Genomic DNA, 20,244 nt, shown 5'->3' with positions numbered 1-20,244 from the left:
CTCCATTAGACAAAGTGCAGGCTTGTAGGATTTTGTCCCTAAGCTTCAGACCAGGCCAAAGAAGAAAACTCGGCAGAACTGGGATCAGGGCATATGTTAGTGAGAGATACAGCTGGATCTGACCACTGGATTCCATTTCAGCTGATGTTGCACTGAGAGCTTCTTGTCTACAAAGCCACGGGATGTGTGTGAATGTGTGTGTGCAACACAAGCGTGTGGGTTTTAGGAAGTGAGAACTCCATAGAGAACAAGAGGATGCAGGAAAATAAGCATGCCCTGTTTGCACAAATGTGTATGTGTGGGAGTACATTACCATCTATGTGGGCTGGATGGGTGCTGAATATGCCAAATGACTTAAACAAAGGATAGTTTCTTTTCAACAGTCCACACTACATCTTTTTTTCTGTTTAACTAAAATATGGCGATGTTCACACAGCAGCAGAATACGGTTGTCGTTCTTGTTTTAGAGTGTTAAATATGGTTACAAACACAAAGTTCGAGTGAATGCAGAGTAGATGCATTGCTTATAAATACGGTTGTCGATCCCATACACTAACTGTGTGAATGGAGTTTATAAATCTCCTCTATTTTGTACACATATTTTAGCAGTAGCTCCTTTGACCACAAGATAAAAAGTAGTTAGCCTTTCTTTCATTAAACGTGGTGGAGGTAAACTCATCATGTCCATAAACTCAGAACCTGACAATCAATTAGAGTGCGGCTCTCCCATCAGCCACGGGTTTACAGGCACCTGTGCTTGAATGTGATTCTTTAATTGTAATAACTGTATTATTGAGCTTGTTGGCTTAAGGTCCCTTTCAATAAGCTGTAATTATCATGTCAGTTTTGTTGCTGTTGCGTTTTTGTGTTATTAACATGGAGACGTTATTTTCTCACTTCACCTGTTGTTAAGGAAAATGAGCTCTGAATAAAATTATGTGTGATTTCTTCAGTGTAGATGAGGATGTGTGTACCTGTGCACAAATCAACATCTACTGTATGTGTGTTGGATTGTCACTAATATATAAACGTAGGAAATGTTAACTTAAAGACGGCATGATATCAAAATTGACCTGGTCTTATTGTGAACGATTCATCCAGGCATACTTATTTTCTTATTAAAAATTGGTAACTCTTTACAATAAGGTTCTATTCATTAGCATTAGTGAATGCACAGGGTTGGGAGGATTACTTTTGAAATGTATTCCACTACAGATTACAGAATACATGCTGTAAAATGTAATTTGTAACATATTCTGTTAGATTACTCAAGGTCAGTAACATATTGTAAATACTTTGGATTACTTCTTCAGCACTGGTAGATTTTTTCACTTGTTTTGACTATAAAAACTCTGCCAGTACAGTAAGACAAAATACACGTTAAAAATACATTCTCTGAAAAACCTAAATATCTTATGCAGTGTTGTTTCAATTTGATTGATCTTGTTTTAAGGATTTTTAGGTATTTTTACAGGAAAACAATACAAAAATTATTATCAAGAATAAGATTTTTGCCCTAATATCAAAGGTCTTAAAAGTGAATTTTCTTGATAAAAAAATATGATCGTGCCTGGTAATGTGCATGTAAAATGGCTAGAAATAGCATTTTAGCTTAGCGTAAAGCTGACAATTTACACAAGGTTTATTTCTATTTCTTCTGCTCCAAACTTACTTCAAACTCACTTCTCTGTCTGCTCGTATGAATGTAACACATCATAAGAAAGTGTTTCACCGCTGCTCAAACGCTCTTTGGATCACAAAATTTAAATGTATAAATGTTTTCCATCTGAAAGGACTAAATATTAAATGAAACAAATGACAATAAAATGCAAAGTAATCTCTTCAGTAATCAAAATACTTTTTGAATGTAACTGTATTCTAATTACCAATGATTTAAATTGTATCTGTAGTGGAATACAGTTACTTATATTTTGTATTTTAAATATGTATTCCTGTTACTTGTATTCCATTACTCCCAAACCCTGTGAATGCATTAGGTATCATGAACAAACAATGAACAATATATTTGTACAGCATTTGTTAATCTTTGTTGATGTTGGTTTAAATTCACGAATTCTTTATTTATGTCAATACAACAAAAATAGACTATTATAGTAAGATTAAAAGGAGGGATTATATCTTTTTACTACAGTCCGCTTTGTGTTTTTATTAATGACTGTAATGTCTTGACTCACTTGTGTTGGCATTTTGTCATGTTGATGTCAAAAGAATGGTGCCCCAACTTACCCAGTTCCAGTTGCCTAAAGTCAAGACAATTTTATTTCACAACACACATTGTTTCAAAGCAGCCTTCCAGCAAATTCCGCAGTAAAGTCCTCTGTAAAAACACTTTTCAGGTTTTCATTCTCATTCACAGCATACTGTATATCAAATAACAAAGTCTGATGACCATTAAACCACACAGAATTATACGTACACAGGTTTCTAATGTCGCCAGCTGTTTCATAAATACTCTATGTGTCCACTTTATATTAAGGTACATTTTCATAGGTTACTAATGTGTTAATAAGTGTTATTAAGCATTTATAATAGGTAAGGAAAAATGGCTCACTATTTGGCAAGTATTTCATGAAAATCACCCTTTATATCAGCGCATATCAGTGATTTGTAATGCATTTGTAAATGAATTATTAGTCATTAATAAACCCCTTTATAAACCCATAACAAAGGAAACATTAATGTAGTGTCACCACTATGATAATTGTTTTTAATAAACCAGATTAATTCATTTATTTGTAACTGAACACACCCGTTACTTTTGCAAAGCTTTTGGTAGTAAGTGGATCTTTAGAGATATTGTATACAGGGTTCATTGTTGGGCTGAAAATGGTTCTCCTATGGCATCACCTTTAAAACTTTACTATGGATCTTAAAGAACTTGTACTTTAAGGTGTTTTGTTGTTTTTGTTTTGTTTTTTTGTTTTTGTTTTTGTTTTTTCAGAACTTTTTATTATACGGTTCTTTGTGTTACTTAAAATGGTTCTCTTATGGCATCACCTTTAAGAACCTTTCTGGCTCTTTAAAGCTCTAGTATTTACATTATATATTATATAAATATATTCAAATTAAATAAATACGTTTTGTTATGTGAACTTTTTATAAAACAGCTCTTTGTGGAACTGAAAATGGTGATCCTATGGCATCAGATGAAGAAACCTTTTTATTTTTATTTATTTCAGATGAATAACCTTTAGTTTTAACTCTGGTTTGACAAAGAACCCCCCTCTAAGAGCCATTTTTGTTTTGTACTGTTCTTGTGTTGGCTATATGGTCCATTGAGATTATGATATTCAAACTTGGCATTTGGCTTCAGAATACTTTGAATATATAGAGCATGAGTTTCACTATATACATTCATTGTATGAAAGAGAGAAGCTCTAACATTCTTGCATCTCCTATTGTTTTCAGTGCAAGAAAGAAAGTCATGTGGGTTTGAAACATCATGAGGCCATTATGGCTCTAACTGGAATGTTTATATTTTGTCATTTGAAGGGGCAGGAGTAAAGAAGGGACCTGGACTTCCTGTTCATTTATTTTAACTGCTGTTCATAATTACAGCCCCCCCTACCGCATCCACAAAAGTATTGTCTACACCTTAGTTATATAGCTAACAGAAATATCTGAAAACATGTACCATTGAAAAACAGGACACAACGGTGCGCATGCCTGTCTCATCTATCCACAACTCCTTGCAGTTACAGTACATTCTCCCTTCCCTCTCAGGCCACAAGGGGGCCCCCTATAACTGTCCAATTGAGCCATGACAGCTGCCTGAGTCTTACTCACAGCTTTTTAAATAAATAAATAAACAACCTTGCTTTGCAGGGCCCCCTGGTGGCTCGGGGGCTCTAAGCAGCTGCTTATACCGCTTATAGCTAGAAATAGCCCTGGTTTGTTTGTACGTTTTTGTGAGTGTCTATTTCTTTCTCTGGTCGAGTAGATGGGGCAGGTTGTTGGCAGCACAGGGACGTAAAGGAGGTAGATTTTGAACTTCTACATGCTACAAGTCATTTTGATCAATGTCTGCAGCTGCTTCCACTTGCTTTAGGCTAGTAGGAATTGTTGAAAGATTAATTTCTCTATGAGATTCAATGTATGTGTGTATAGCTTTGCTCTGATGGTATATGTGCACCAGTAAGTCCATTTTATTCTTTATTACAGTGTGTGAGTACAAGTATACAGCGGTCACAGTACTCCAATAAAATATCCCCATCTTTAATAAGTGTCTTTCACTGCAGCTTTTGTAGGGGCTAACAAACCTACTGTGCTAATGGTAGAGCAGGCATCCATCATGTATTTTATGCAAGAATAAAAAGCACTGACTGCACAGAGAACAAAGCTACCAAGATCTTTTTTTTTTCCCCCAAGAGATCCCACTGCTTTTAATGCTCTGAAAGTTTGGTATACTGAAAAAACATTTCCTTGAAAACAGTACATTAATAAAAGTAGAGCAATCAGTAAAATACTACTTGTGCCAAGAACCCCTTCAACATTGTAATCAAACTTTACCACCATTTGCAGCATTTTTCATTAACCCAAATACTTTGAAAAGGAACACTCTGGTGCATCATGGGGGGGTTGAGGTTCAGGGGAGGGTGCCCATGTCATGCATGCCTAGATCCGCCACTGAGGTAACACAAAGCCCCAAAATTGAATTGTTTTACTCTTAAAGGAATAATTCAATCCAAAAAGTAAATGTAGTTCTCATTTCCTCACCCCCATGTCATGCTGACCTTTTCCAAAGAAGTAAAGTGGATGACTAGTAACACTTCCAAGTTCCAAAAAGGACAAAAAGCACCATAAAAGCATAATAAAATAAGTCTACTCATCTCTTGTTATATTCCAATTCTTCTAAAGCCACGGGACACGAGGCTAAAAAAAAATTACCTTGGCTCCTACACTGAAACATTTAAGAGCCAAATGTACATTTACATTTATTCATTTAGCAGACGCTTTTATCTAAAGCAACTTACAAAGGATACAACTAAAGTGATTCATCTTAAGGAGACAGTAACATAATGAGTGCTGCAATACAACGTTTCAGTTGTTTCAGATGTCTGTTTTTAGTTGCCAAATTAAAGAATTGCTTGATTTAGATGGTTGTTAATAAGCAAGGTAGAAAGTGAAATGTGTTATAAAATGTTCAGAGTCTTCCCTAACCGTAACAGGGCAGCCCAGACTCAGAGACAACAAGAGTGCAAATTGAATTAAATCCCAAATGGAGTTTATTGTGCTACCAAAATAACAATAATAACCAGGAAAAAAAGATCTGGTAAATAACGCTAGACTTTTAATAATAAACAAAGCCTAAAATAAATGGGTACTTTTATTTTGAAATGCCGGTGCTCCCAAGTGATCTCTTAAACAGATAAGAGAAACAAAATAGGTACTTTTGCATCCATTTACAATATATGTAAGGGATAATATACAGTCAGCCGGTTGATCAGGACCTAGACTAGAAGTGAGGACTCCTGTATCAACCTGAAGGGGGTTATTTTGCAATAACAATCGGCTGACTGTACATTATCTGTATTATTATTACACGTCCACTAACAAAATAAATAAATACATTGACAGAAAATATAGATTTTTGTTGAAATAATGTAATTCTGTGACAAGAAACAAATCACTGAACAGCTGAAATCAACCTCCGGTTTGCGTGGAGTTCTGTTGGTGTTTATTTTGTGAAAACGACCATCTGGCTCCTCAATATCCAACTCAGTAAAATACTACTAGCCAAATAAACAAATAAATGGACATAAAACATTGATTTGCATGGAAACTATGTAATTATGTTAGAATAAATAAATCACTGAACAGCTGAAATCAACTTCTGGTTTACGTCGGAGATCTGTTGGTGTTCATTTTGTGAATATGACCGTCTGACTGCCCATTATTCAGCCTATAACAAGACTAGTTGCAAAATAAACAAATAAATGGACATGAAACATTGATTTGCATTGAAATTATGTAATCATGTGAGAAGAAATAAATCGCTGAACAGCTGAAATCAACTTCTGGTTTATGTTGGAGTTCTGTTGGTGTTTATTTTGTAATTAATGAACATCTGACTGCTCATTGTGCAACTTATCACAAAACTACTTGCCAAATAAATAAATGAATGCACATGAAACATTGATTTGAGTTGAAATTATTTTATTTGCTGATTTATAGCTACAGAATGCACTGTGATCCAAGAAGTGGGAAAGATGGCTCGCAAATACCCAGATGAGTGGGCTGATACGTGGATGTGCAGTTGTTACTGAGCAATATAAGACCACTAGATGGCGCTATTGACCAATCAGAAACAAGAATTCCAGAGAGCTGTGTAATAATACAATATAAACACTACAAAGTAAATATTTTCCAAGGTTGTGCAAAAATCAGAATTTCAGAATTAACACCCTTTCAATTCGTGAGTTGGAATATGAATTGAATTGGCCACACCCCACAGGAAGTCAATTTCCACTGTCTTTAATTTAATGTTTTGCACTGTACAATGCAGAAACAAGACAAATGTAGGGCAACAAGTCTGTCAAAACAAACAATGAAGCTGCAGATGTAAAGAAACCGGTATGATGAAACAGCAGCTAGGGTTATACATGGTCACACCACACCTGCAATGGCAAATTGATTATGAATACACTTGAAAAGCATAAAATAATTTTGAACCCTTTATAAACCACCCCACTAAAGCACAAATAAATGCTTTACCTTCAATGAGAAAGGATCTTACCATACACTAAGATCACCATATTAACGCACTTCAACCTAATAATACTGTATATACAGATTAATATTGGTACCGTTGGGTATAGGCGCAAGAATAAAAAGCAAATGCGCAACTAACCGGGAGAGAGAGAACAATGCTGCAGAGTTGATCCTGCTGTTTCTCTTGCAAACGAAATGCAAGAGAAGCACTAAATAGTTTACAGGGAAGATAACAAACACAACATCCTCTTTATGAACACCATTTATCAATCAAATACTTAACGTGTGGCACACAAATCACAAGGGAGAGACATATTTGTACTCAATAACAGAGAATTGAGCTTAATATTAGCAAGCATTCTCTAATCTCTAAAGAGGCGCACACCCAAGCGCTCAATAAGGAATGTGCATAGACACTGACAGACATAATAATGATTTAAAAAAACACTACACGTTAAAGCCATCTTATTGGTCACTTATAATTACAATGCATGCAACTTTTTTAAACACATAGTAATTGAGATAGATACATACATTTAAAAATTCCCTTGTTACACTGGACCATTTAAAATGAACTAGTGAATTTAAAAATGTGCTTATAAAATTCTTAAAAGAATCTTAAAGGAAATGGTGACCATTTACAAGACCTGTACATGCTGATTATAGCCTACTAATTAAATTCTAACCTAAAATCTTGATGTAGCCTATTATTCATTTAAAATTCAAGAATTTTACTGCATTAGTCATTCTAAAGACCAGCATGAAACATGGCTTAAAGTTTGTGGATAAAACAAGAACGTAAGGGTGTACTGACTAATTGAAACATTTGTCATGAGCCTGTTTGTTTATATATACATTTTACTCAAATTTGCAAATATTAAAACAGCAAATGATGTTTTATATGTGTACAGGGGACATTTAAGTTATAATACAGTTGCCCCCCTACAAGCACACCCGGACCCACCCTAGCCCCCCCAGTCAAAATGGTCTAGAACTGCCCCTGACAAAAAGAGCAGTAATTAATCAACAGTAGCCTATCTCTAGATTGCATGTTATACATGTCCGGTATTCTGGTAATCCAGTAGTTAGTTGTGAAATCATTGAATGCTGATCCACTGTATGATTTGCTGAGAAAGTGACTCTGATTCAAATTGCTAACTTGGGGCCCATTCTTCAAACATTGCTTAATACATCTGAGATGATATATGACATATTCCAGATCTTCTAATCGTGATAATTCCTCTTTAGCTAATTATGTTCTTCAAATGCATGAGCGGATTTGATTAGTATATCTGGATTGAGTTGTCTGAGATAATTGCGCATTCCTGTATTTACTGAAAAGGGCACATGTATCAATACTCGAAAACCATGATCAGCAGTGTAGCGATTGGTTGGCGACACGACAGACCAATGTAATGATGTCATAAACTTTAATAAAAATATGAATATGATATATAAATCATATATATATATATATATATATATATATATATATATATATATATATATATATATATAATTTTATGTGTTCATTTTCTGTTGTACCATGTTCTGATGTACGGTACACTGTAAAAATGTCTGTCATTTTAACGGTAAAAGACTGTAAAAAATGCTACAGTAAAAAAAATGTAAATTGATTACCAAAGTTGTTACCATAAAATATACGTAAAAAAATACATAAAAGAATACATGTAGTTTTACGGTAAAATGTTGTAAAAATTACATATTTAGATGAAAAAGTATGACTGTTCCATATAATTAATGGTTAAAATGTATATTATGTTTAACAAGAGAGTACTCGGGTGTTCCCAGAATTCCCTGCATGACCCATCATGTTTCATTATATTTTATGGGAACAATTATATTTCTTCTTATTTTTAATATTAATTATGTACACTGGGGTGTTTTGTTTTATATTTGATGTAGTTTAGTTCATGTTTACTGCATACATTTTAATTTCACATGTGTTACCCTGATGGTGTTCAGTGTTTGTGTGAGTTACACTGAGCACTGTCTCCACATATTTATTAGTCATTGCTCTTGGAAGGGCCACTATTGATGAATGTCATGTCATAATGTGCCCTTCTGTAAACTATGGTGATGAACAATACATTATAATGTGAAAAACAGATTTTTACAGTTTCAAAAGGTTAATATGTTAAGTTTATCATTTAATAATATAAACAAAGGTACTGCACCATAAAATATACCGTAAAAACAACAGTTTTAAACTGTAAAATGTAAAGATTGTTCTGTTAAATTGTTTACTTTTTTACTGTATGCTTTACATAATTATTCTTGCAACCATGGCTGCCATTTTTTTATTTTTTATTTTTTTAATTTTTTTAAACAACAGGATTTTCTTTTGCAGTGTAGGTTGTGTGTAAATGACTGAAAAAAAAAAAAAAAAAAACATCTGAATGAAGCATATTTTGTCCACTCATGAGATATTGCGATGAATCACAATTAACTACAAGAAAACATGCGATTAATCACGATTACAAATTTTAATCATTTGACAGCCCTATATATATATATATATATATATATATATATATATATATATATATATATATATATATATATATATGTATGTATGTATATACAGTATATACTGTGTTTATTTATTGATATATGCTACACTTACACTGGCGGCCAAATGTTTGGAATAATGTAAAGATTTTGCTGTTTCGGAAGGAAATTGGTATTTTAATTCACCAAAGTGGCATTCAACTGATCACAAATTATAGTTCGGACATTGCTGATGTAAAAAACAGCACCATCACTATTTGAAAAAAGTAATTTTTAAACAAATCTAGACAGGCCCCATTTCCAGCAGCCATCACTCCAACTCCTTATCCTTGAGTAATCATGCTAAATTGCTAATTTGGTACTAGAAAATCACTTGACATTATACCAAACACAGTTGAAAGCTATTTGGTTCATTAAATAAAGCTTAACATTGTCTTTGTGTTTGTTTTTGAGTTGCCACAGTATGCAAAAGACTGGCATGTCTTAAGGTCAATATTAGGTCAGAAATGGCAAAAAAGAAACAGCTTTCTCTAGAAACTCATCAGTCAGTCATTGATTTGAGGAATGAAGTCTATACAATGCTTGAAATAGCCAAAAAACTGAAGATTTCATACAAAGGTGTACACTACAGTCTTCAAAGACAAAGAACAACTGGCTCCAACAAGTACAGAAAGAGATGTGGAAGGCCAGATGTACAACTAAACAAGAGGATAAGTACATCAGAGTCTCTAGTTTGAGAAATAGACGCCTCACATGTCCTCAGCTGACAGCTTCATTGAATTCTACCTGCTCAACACCAGTTTCATGTACAACAGTAAAGAGAAGACTCAGGGGTTCAGGCCTTATGGGAAGAATTGCAAATAAAAAGCCACTTTTGAAACAGAAAAACAAAAAGAAAAGGTTAGAGTGGGCAAAGAAACACAGACATTGGACAACAGATAATTGGAAAAGAGTGTTATGGATCTTAACCCCATTGAGCTTTTGTGGGATCAGCTAGACTGTAAGGTGCATGAGAAGTGCTCTCTTCAAGTTTTTTTTCACATTTGCACGAAGACAATATGTAGAAAAATAAAAAAATTCAAGTAGTTTAGATAATACAACAAATTAGAAGATACAAAGCACAAATAAATAAATTAATACAATTAATAAAAGTGCAACTACATGAATTTTTTGTTTGATTTCGCCGTATGCCCAAGTGGCTGCGGTACCCAACAGTTCAGCAAAAGAGTGGCTTCCTTCCTCCCTGGGTCAAATACCTGGTGTCTACGGTCGTCACCACAACTTCCATCCACGGGTTCTTTCTTGCAGGATTGGCGTTCCAGCGGTGGCCTTTCCGCCCCTGAGCACCCAGCTGTGGCACACAGCTGCCCCCGATGTGGCAGTCTTCACAGGTTATGAGGACAGGCCTCTTCCTCCCCCATCCCAGGCTGTTCCGGGGGTGGTCACAAGGAGCCAGGTAAGTGCTTCAATGTCCCTAGACTCAGCACGGCCACAACGTGGTGTGGCACCTCGAGCTCCGCTCCGCTGTGAGGCCCCACCTGCCAGTATGTCCGATGATGTTGTCCCCTTGATCCCCCTTGTGTGGAACTTAGATGCATGGCTCGTGCTCTCCAATCTGTTGTGATGGCTGATCCGGACCATCCGACTCGGCTACGTGATTCAGTTCACCAGGTGCCCACCCAGGTTCAGCGGTATTCAATTCACCTTGGTCAAGAGCGAAAACGCTGCCACCTTGCGCGCGGAGATCGCTACCCTCCTACGGAAGGGCGCGATAGAACCTGTTCCTCCAGCCAAGATGAAGAAAGGGTTTTACAGCCCCTACTTCATCGTACGGAAAAAAGGCGGTGGGTTGCGGCCAATCTTGGACCTGCGAGTTCTGAACCAGGCTTTACACATACTCCCGTTCAAGATGCTGATGCAAAAACGCATTCTGGCGAGCGTCCGGCATCAAGATTGATTCGCGGCGGTAGACCTGAAGGATGCGTACTTCCATATCTCGATCCTTCCTCGACACAGACCCTTCCTGCGGTTTGCATTCGAGGGTCAGGCGTATCAGTACAAAGTCCTCCGTTTCGGCCTGTCCCTGTCTCCTCGCGTCTTTATGAAGATCACAGAGGCTGCCTTGCCCCGCTAAGGGAGGTGGGCATTAGCATTCTCAACTATCTCGATGACTGGCTAATCCTAGCTCACTCTCGAGACATGTTGTGCACACACAGGGACCTGGTGCTATCACACCTCAGCCAACTAGGGCTTTGGGTCAACTGGGAAAAGAGCAAGCTCCTCCCAGTTCAGAGTATCTCTTTTCCCGGTTTGGAGTTGGACTCAGTCTCCTTGACGGAACGCCTTAGAAATGAACGTGCCCAGTCGGTGCTGGCCTGTTTGAAGGCGTTCAAACAGAAAACAGCGGTTCCACTGAAACGTTTTCAGAGGCTCCTGGGGCATATGGCGTCCTCGGTGGTGGCCACCCCGCTCAGGTTGATGCATATGAGGCCACTTCAGCACTGGCTCCAGACTCGAGTCCCGAGATGGGCATGGCGCCTCGGTACACATCGCATGGCCATCATGCCGGTCTGTCACCATCTTTTCAGCCCTTGGACCGACCTCTCATTTCTACGGGCAGGTGTTCCTCTAGAACTGGTCTCCAGGTGCGTCGTGGTCACGACAGATGCCTCCAAACCGGGCTGGGGCGCTGTTTGCAATGGGCACACAGCCGCCGGCCTCTGAACGGGGCCGTGACTGCATTGGTACATCATCTGCCTCGAGTTTTTGGCAATTCTGCACACCCTGCGGAGGTTCCGGCCGTTGATCTGGGGCAAGCACGTGTTGGTTCGGACAGACAACACAGCAACAATAGCATATGTCAACCGCCAAGGTGGTCTGCGCTCTCGTTGTATGTCACAAATCGCCCGCCGTCTCCTCCTCTGGAATCAGCAGCACTTCAAGTCACTGCGGGCCACTCACATCCCGGGCAACCTCAACACTACAGTGGATGTGCTGTCATGACAGGTTACCCTCAGGGGAGAGTGGAGACTCCACCCTCAGGTGGTTCAGCTGATTTGGAGTCGATTCGGGCAGGCACAGGTGGACCTGTTCGCCTCCCAAGAATCCTCCCACTGCCCGCTCTGGTATGCCCTCACCGAGGCTCCCCTCAGCACAGACGCGCTGGCACACAGCTGGCCCCCTGGCCTACGCAAATATATACGTTTCCCCATGTGAGCCTGCTTGCACAGACCCTGTGCAAGGTCAGGGAGGACGAGGAGCAGGTCGTCCTGGTAGCACCTTACTGGCCTACCCAGACATGGTTCTCGGACTTCACGCTCCTCGTGACAGCTCCCCCCTGGTGAATTCCCCTGAGGAAGGACCTTCTTTCTCAGGGACAGGGCACCCTCTGGCACCCACGCCCAGACCTCTGGAATCTCCATGTCTGGCCCCTGGATGGGACGCGGAAGACCTGCGGTGGTAGACACAATCACTCAGGCTAGGGCCCCCTCTATGAGGCGCCTGTATGCCTTTAAGTGGCGTCTGTTCGCTAAGTGGTGTTCTTCCCGACGCAAAGACCCCCAGAGATGCGCAGTCGGATCAGTGCTTTCCTTCCTGCAGGAGAGGTTGGAAGGGAGGCTGTCCCCTTCCTCCTTGAAGGTGTACATTGCCGCCATAGCAGCACACCATGACGCAGTCGACGGTAAGTCCTTAGGGAAGCACGACCTGATCATCAGGTTCCTAAGATGCGCCAGGAGGCTGAACCCTTCCAGACCGCTCCTCGTTCCCTCATGGGACCTCTCTGTAGTTCTTCAGGGTCTACAGAGAGCCCCCTTTGAGCATTTGCAGTCAGCCAAGCTTAAGGCACTCTCCTTGAAGACTGCCCTCCTGACTGCGCTCACTTCCATCAAGAGGGTAGGTGACCCGCAATCGTTCTCTCTCAGCGAAACGTGCCCGGAGTTTGGTCCAGGTTACTCTCACGTGATGCTGAGACCCCGACTGGGCTATGTGCCCAAGATTCCCACCACCCCTTTTAGGGACCAGGTGGTGAACCTGCAAGCGCTGCCCCAGGAGGAGGCAGATCCAGCCCTGTTGTCACTGTGTCTGGTGCATGCTTTACGCATCTATTTGGATTGCACACAGAGCTTTAGAACCTCTGAGCAGCTCTTTATCTGCTTTGGTGCACAGCGGAAAGGAAGTGCTGTCTCCAAGCAGAGGATCGCCCATTGGCTTATTGATGCCATAACTATGGCATATGCCGCCCAGGACATGCCACCCCTGGTAGGGCTACGAGCCCACTCTACCAGGGGTGTAGCGGCTTATTGGGCCCTGGCCAGGGGTGCCTCTCTAACAGACATTTGCAGAGCAGCGGGCTGGGAAACACCCAACACCTTTGCCTGGTGGCCCAGTCATATAATCCCCCTTCTTTTTTAGGTAGTGGAAAAAGAGAAGGGGAATAGAGGCCACGACTGGGTTAAGCCTGTCTCTATCTTTTGGGTAGTCGACTTGTCCCCAAACGGCCGTTCGACACTCATAACTATGTTGGGGGAGGTTACGTGTCGACCTGGTGTGCTGGCTATGAGGCACACAGTAGTCTGCCCACCTCACACCGCCAGTTCACGTAACACAGTTCAGCCAATTGTGGCATTTCGTATTGGGACCCCCAGTGTCACTACATCGATACAACGTCGAGTGAGTGACAGATAGGGAACGTCATGGTTACTTGTGTAACCTCCGTTCCCTGATGGAGGGAATGAGACATTGTGTCCCTCCTGCCACAACACTGAACTACCCGCTGAAATGGCCGGACCTTATATCGGCTCATCAGCATAAAACTTGAATGAGTGGTTGCATACCAGCTCCTTTTATACCCGTATGTCCGGGGGAGTGGCATGCAAATACCACTTGCCAATTTTCATTGGCCTTTTATCAAAGACCAGAGGTGTCTCGGGCTCCCAAGAGTGATCCCTAGTGTCACTATGTAGAGCCGAGGAGGGCGGGGCCAGGCTGGAATGAGACACACCCAGTCCCCAATCAGCCTGATGGGGCGCGCGAGGGATAAAGGCGGCCGGGGACGACAGTTCGAGAGAGAGAGAGAATTACAGGCAGCTGTACTGTGTGTTTTTGTTTGTGTGTTTTGTTTAAATTGTTTACTAAATTATTATTTAAGTTGTCAAGCCGGTTCTCGCCTCCTCCTTTCCACTAAACCCCCTTACACACTACATCGACACAACGTCTCAAAGTTACACAAGTAACCATGACGTTTTCTAAACAAAGTAAAATATCACATGGTTCTAAGCTTATGGTTCGCCATGCACACTTACTAGAGTGTCTCATTCTTGCATTGAGTGCTGAGGAGGAGTCTAGCCTACAGCCGCAGAAGGACTGGTCTAGGAAGGACACAGCCTTACTAGACTGCAGCCTTCCATTTGAGAAGCACACTAAGTGTGCAGTCTTTAAAAAAAAATCTCTCTCTCTCTCTCTCTTGCCCGCCCGCTTGCTTTCTGCATGCACTGTATGTGTGTAGGCAAAATGTCACCAGACGTGCTCTGCGCTCTCAACCAGAATCATAAATAACGTAAGTTGACTTTAAAATATACTACTTATCAGGGAAACGTAAACTAATAGGATGGATACAATACAGCATGATTAAAATTTTACAACCCCTTCCTCTGATATTTGTAGTGCAACCTCTGTACTTGACCTGTAAAGCTGGTACTTCAATGCTAAAAATTCAGAAAATACAAAAACAAAACACAGATCAGGCCATGTGAGGGGTGAAAGAAGCATCTACATTCATTTTTTATCTTTTTAAGATTTACACATTTCAAATGTATACAAATATTATACATTTTTAAATGTATACGTTACAATAAATTTACTTTATTAAATATATTAAATACAATGCATTGAGTTTTTTATTACAGTTTTTGTTATTGTGTGCTGTGAGCTCATCTCAATAGAAGGGTTAAGACACACAATAGCGCACTCTCAAGATGTAATTCAATAACAAGATGATATCTGACAAAACTGCATATGAATGCACACCAAGTGTTCCAGACTGTCATCAATGGCGACTAGATTTAAAATTATTGTCGCAATTATTAATTTTTTCTTGCATTTGTAACCATTGTAGTCACAGTCTGAAGCCCTAAGCCATACAGCTTTGTGTGAGAAACAGACAATATTGTAAATCATTATTCACTGATAATCTTCTTCTCTGCTGTAGCTCTCGAATCTCATTTGTAGTTGTATATAGTCAAACTTAACTTGTCACGGTCATGTGACACACACACACACACACACACACACACACACACACACACACAAAAAACGTATAGCCAAACTTGCCTTGTCACAGTCATGTGACACACACACAACACACACACACACACACACACACACACACACACACACACACACAAAACATTTGGCCAAAAAGTCTGTATCAACCATCCAGAACACCCTAGCAACCAGCCAGAATGCCCTAGCAACCAGCAAGCAGCATTCTAATAATGCTCTAGCAACCAACCAGGACACTAGCAACCAGCGAGAATACCCTTGCAATCAGCTAGCAACATTGTTTAATGCCCTAGCAACCACCCAAAAAACCCTATCAACCACCTCGCAACATTCTAATAATTGCATGGCAACTACCCAGAACACCTCACTAACCAGCCAGAATACCTTAGCAACAACCTTGCATATTATTACAATGCCCTAGCAACCACCTAGCAATGTCCTAGCGATCACACAGAATACCCTATCAACCACCTATTAACATTCTAATTATGCCCTAGCAGCAACCCAGAACACCCTAGCAACCAGCCATAATATCCTAGCAAACACTCAGAACACCATAGCAACTAGCCAGAATACTCTAGCAACCAACTAGCAACATTCTATTAATGTCTTGGCAACCAGCCAGAGTACCCTAGCAACCAACTCTACCATCCTTACCCAGAATGCCTAAAACACAGTCAGAACACCCTAGCAACCACCTAGCAACATTGTAATAATGCCCTTTTAACCACCCAGAGCTCCATTGCGGCATTCAAATAATGCCCTAGCAACCACCCATAGCACCCTAACAAATGGCTGCGACCACTCAGAACACCTTAGCAACCACCTTTAAACTTGAACTCTGTCTACAAACTGCCAAAGTATTAAAACTACAAAGGACTTGCATATCTTTTAAACCGTTGTAAACTTCAGACAAGGATTTGCCAAGCCAACATTCAAAGTTTGTCTTGATAAACGCTCCTTTTCTAGATTTTACTGAGCCTTGCATTTAATTTTAATCTATTCAGTTGCACCCAAATTTATTTTACTTTAATTATTTTCTTATACGGTGTGTCTATTTGCACCCTGGTGTAAATAGCATCTGTCACACAGTGCAGCTATTTGCACCCCAATAGTCTGGTGAAACCACAGAAATATACGACAAAATGAACAGTGGGTGTCGCTGCAGTCACGTGGGGTGTAAAGACATTGTGAAAGTGTAATGTTGTCCTTACAACCATTGTTCAAATCCGCTTTTGTCCCACTCTTTTTCCCATCCGTTTCACTCTTAATATTTGCTCTAATACTACTTACAATAATAGATAAGAAGGAAAATAAATGTTGATTTCATTGCAGTGATTTGGTCACTGTGAATGTCGAGGAGTGCAGAAAAGAGTTTGATCCGGAGGCGGGATCTGTCGTTCGCACTCATTCATGCGGCTCGGTATTGCTTGTGTTTAGATTGCATCATTACTAATATTGTAGTAACCATGTTTTTTTTTTTTTTTTTTTTTTTTTTGTCAGAAACCATAGTTTTAATGCAATTACCCATGATGTTAGTGCAGTACTATGGTGGTAATATAGTAACCATGGTTAATTTTGTGGTTACTGTAAATGTACAAGAAATTGTAGTAAATCCAAGATTATTTTTTCTAAGGGAAGGTTAAGGTTAGGTTTAGGGGTAGGGGTTAATGTAGTGTGTTTGTGGGATTCTAAATAAACACCATAAACACACTGCAGTGATTCTCATATAATGCATGTTAGTATTAAATATGGGTGCAAATAGTATCTGACACTATTTGCACCAGGGTTGGGGTAAAAATGATATCTGCCACTATTTGCAATGGGGTGTAAATAGTATATACCTTTATTTGCACGAGGGTGCAAATAGCATCTGCCTTTATTATACAACATCTAATTCTCAGCATGGCACAATGGCAGAGGAGGAAGCTAATGCAGGAATGTGTTGTGAAGACTGACTGTGTATGGATAGTTTTGTCTTGAGATGTGTCATTTTCCTCTTTGGAGTGTGGGGTCAAGGACAAATTTCCCCGAAAACACACTACAAAGATGCTTCAAACTCAAGCATTCTCCCATAGGCACATTCAGATCCAGTAAAGAGCTCCACAACGAGCTGCTTAGGCTTCGAAAGGAAGGGACACCCAAAATGTGCCATTACAGCACTCTGTTCTTGAATACAAAAGGTAAAGGTTCAGGTAAACACTGAAAGTCTGTGTTCATTATGCCAGAAGCTCATATTTTGTGAAGCTTATTTTTTGCTTTGTTAGCGATTAAACAAGGTGCAGAGACTGACAGTCCTACACACAACTAGGATACAACATAAGCGAGGATGGACCAGGACATGCTTATGATGGAAAAGTACTTCTTGATGGGCAGTGAGATTTTGGTTATTTCATTTTAGGAAGGAAATTATCAGGCAGGAGTGCGCATTGACGGATTTTAAAAGCCCAACTCACCTTGCAGCAAACTCCTTTCGGTGAAATAGTTTATATGAAAACAGTGATTTAAAGTAATGGATGATGGATTGTGATTAGGGCAGTAGATTTGTGACAGAAGTCATTTCCTGAGGCAAAGTCATCCAAATATTCTGAAAGAGAGATGTTATACCTCAGAGTTTTTTTTTTTTTTTTTTTTTTAGTTTTCAGTTTCAGTTTTTAATGACATTGCTGTAAGTCATTTTTGTACTTTGTTTGGGGGGTGGGTTGGGGGCTTTCCCCTTTTTCTCCCAATTTGGAATGCCCAATTCCCAATGTGCTTTTTAAGTCCTTGCGGTCACATAGTGCTTCGCCTCAGTCCGGGTGGCGGTGGACAAATCCCAGTTGCCTCTGTGTCTGAGACCATCAACCTGCACATCTTATCATGTGGCTTGTTGAGCGCATTGCCATGGAGACATAGCGCGTGTGGAGGCTTCACGCCATCCACTGCGGCAACCATGCTCAACTCACCACGTGCCCCACTGAGAACGAACCACATTATAGTGACCACGAGGAGTTTACCCCATGTGACTCTACACTCCCTAGCAACCGGGCCAATTTGGTTGCTTAGGAGACCTGGCTGGAGTCACTCAGCATGCCCTGGGATTCGAACTAGCGAACTCCAGGAGTGGTAGCCAGCGTATTTTACAATTGAACTACCCAGGCCCCCCATTTTTGTACTTTTAATATTCAGCTCAGAGTTTTAAGGACATTTGCTTAACTAATGCAGATATCATCTATCCCTATGGAGGACATACAGTGGCTCCAAAATGTATTTGGATGCTTGCATCATACTTCAAATAGCTTCATAAAAGTATTGTAAAAGTTGCCCAGATGACTGGTGTGCTATATTCTAAGTCCTCTGAAAGCCTACAATACATTGGTCTCGATGGTGATCAGTTCTTGGGGCAGATCAATTTTCTGTGTATCCTCTGGGATACGGTTTGCATTGGGAAAGAAATTAATTGAGCATTATGGATAACTGTATAGGTGTATTAATGTATGTATCAGACAATATGTATTTGATTTTTTTGCAATCCTTAGAAGTGCTGTTTCTGGTAGGACAAACTGTAGTTGAAACAGCACATGCTGTTTTTGGAATATGGAGCTTTTAGGCTGTCCGCTAATAAAATTCAATCTGGATTGGTGAGGATTTACTTCAAGCAAGCACAGCTTTCTCATCCAACAACCACAGATATGAAAAACGTACACAGCGGGCCAAAGGCACCCGACCTTATGGTACTGCTTCCACAGTGGAGTTCCTCTCAATCCCATTTCCAGTCTTTTGCGATCTCCACAGGACTGAGATTTAAAGGAATTATACAAGCAGATTTCTCAGAAAGGTAGTCTTGCACGGTTCTCCTCCGCTTCTTAAACCCATCAACTTTCTTTACACTCTCCAGGGGGAAGATGGATGAGTTTGCCCTGGGTGACAGGGAAGGCTGGATTGCTAATATTTTCATGATCTGGGGCAATATTGTCGTGACTTAAACTTTCTGGCGTGGAGGAGAGGAGCCTCATGGTTTGGATGGTGCTGAGGCAGCAGGGATGAAGGGTAGGGGTGGGGTCTATTGATATTTACTAACTGTGTCTCCATCCATCAAAAGACAGGCTTCGTTGTCTCCTCCTGTCCATCAACGTCCTTCCTCATTGGCGACTCACTTCCTCACCTGTTTTAGCCTCCCTGTATTTTGATATACAGTATGTGCATGATTTAAAAACTTGCTGCCCCATTGCTGAATTTTGCGTTTCCTTCAACATGTTTTTTTTTTTTTTTTTTTGCTATCCATTTGCTCATTGCTGATCGTTCATTTCACTCCATCTCTACGTTTCCTCTGTTGTGTCCTCTGTTTTTCTCCAGTTTTTCTCCCTCACTTGCTTTTGGTGCAGGCTGGTAGGAGTGTGTAATTTAAGTACTGTATGCTGGGTGGTCTGTTTTCAGTGTTGATGAAGGGATGTGGTATATTCTGCCATGCAAATGCAAAACACAGTAACTATACATTTAGTGAAAAATAAATAATGACTAAAATCGGGTCTTTAAGATTTTGAACTGATTTTGAGAAAATTGAATTCTTTCTCATTTTTTGTCCTGTTAGGGTTAGCTTCTTTTTGACAGTTTGATTCAATTCTGCAGTTCTTTTACATCATCACGTAAAACTGTTACGTGACATTATGTCACTGGTATGTAATTCTAACATTACGCTGTCATTGTATACACAATAAC

The sequence above is a fragment of the Myxocyprinus asiaticus genome, chromosome 13, assembly GCF_019703515.2.
Source record: "Myxocyprinus asiaticus isolate MX2 ecotype Aquarium Trade chromosome 13, UBuf_Myxa_2, whole genome shotgun sequence".
NCBI classification, from domain to species: Eukaryota; Metazoa; Chordata; class Actinopteri; order Cypriniformes; family Catostomidae; genus Myxocyprinus; species Myxocyprinus asiaticus.
The sequence above is the reverse complement of the archived record's forward strand: the minus strand, read 5'-3'. Positions refer to the sequence as shown.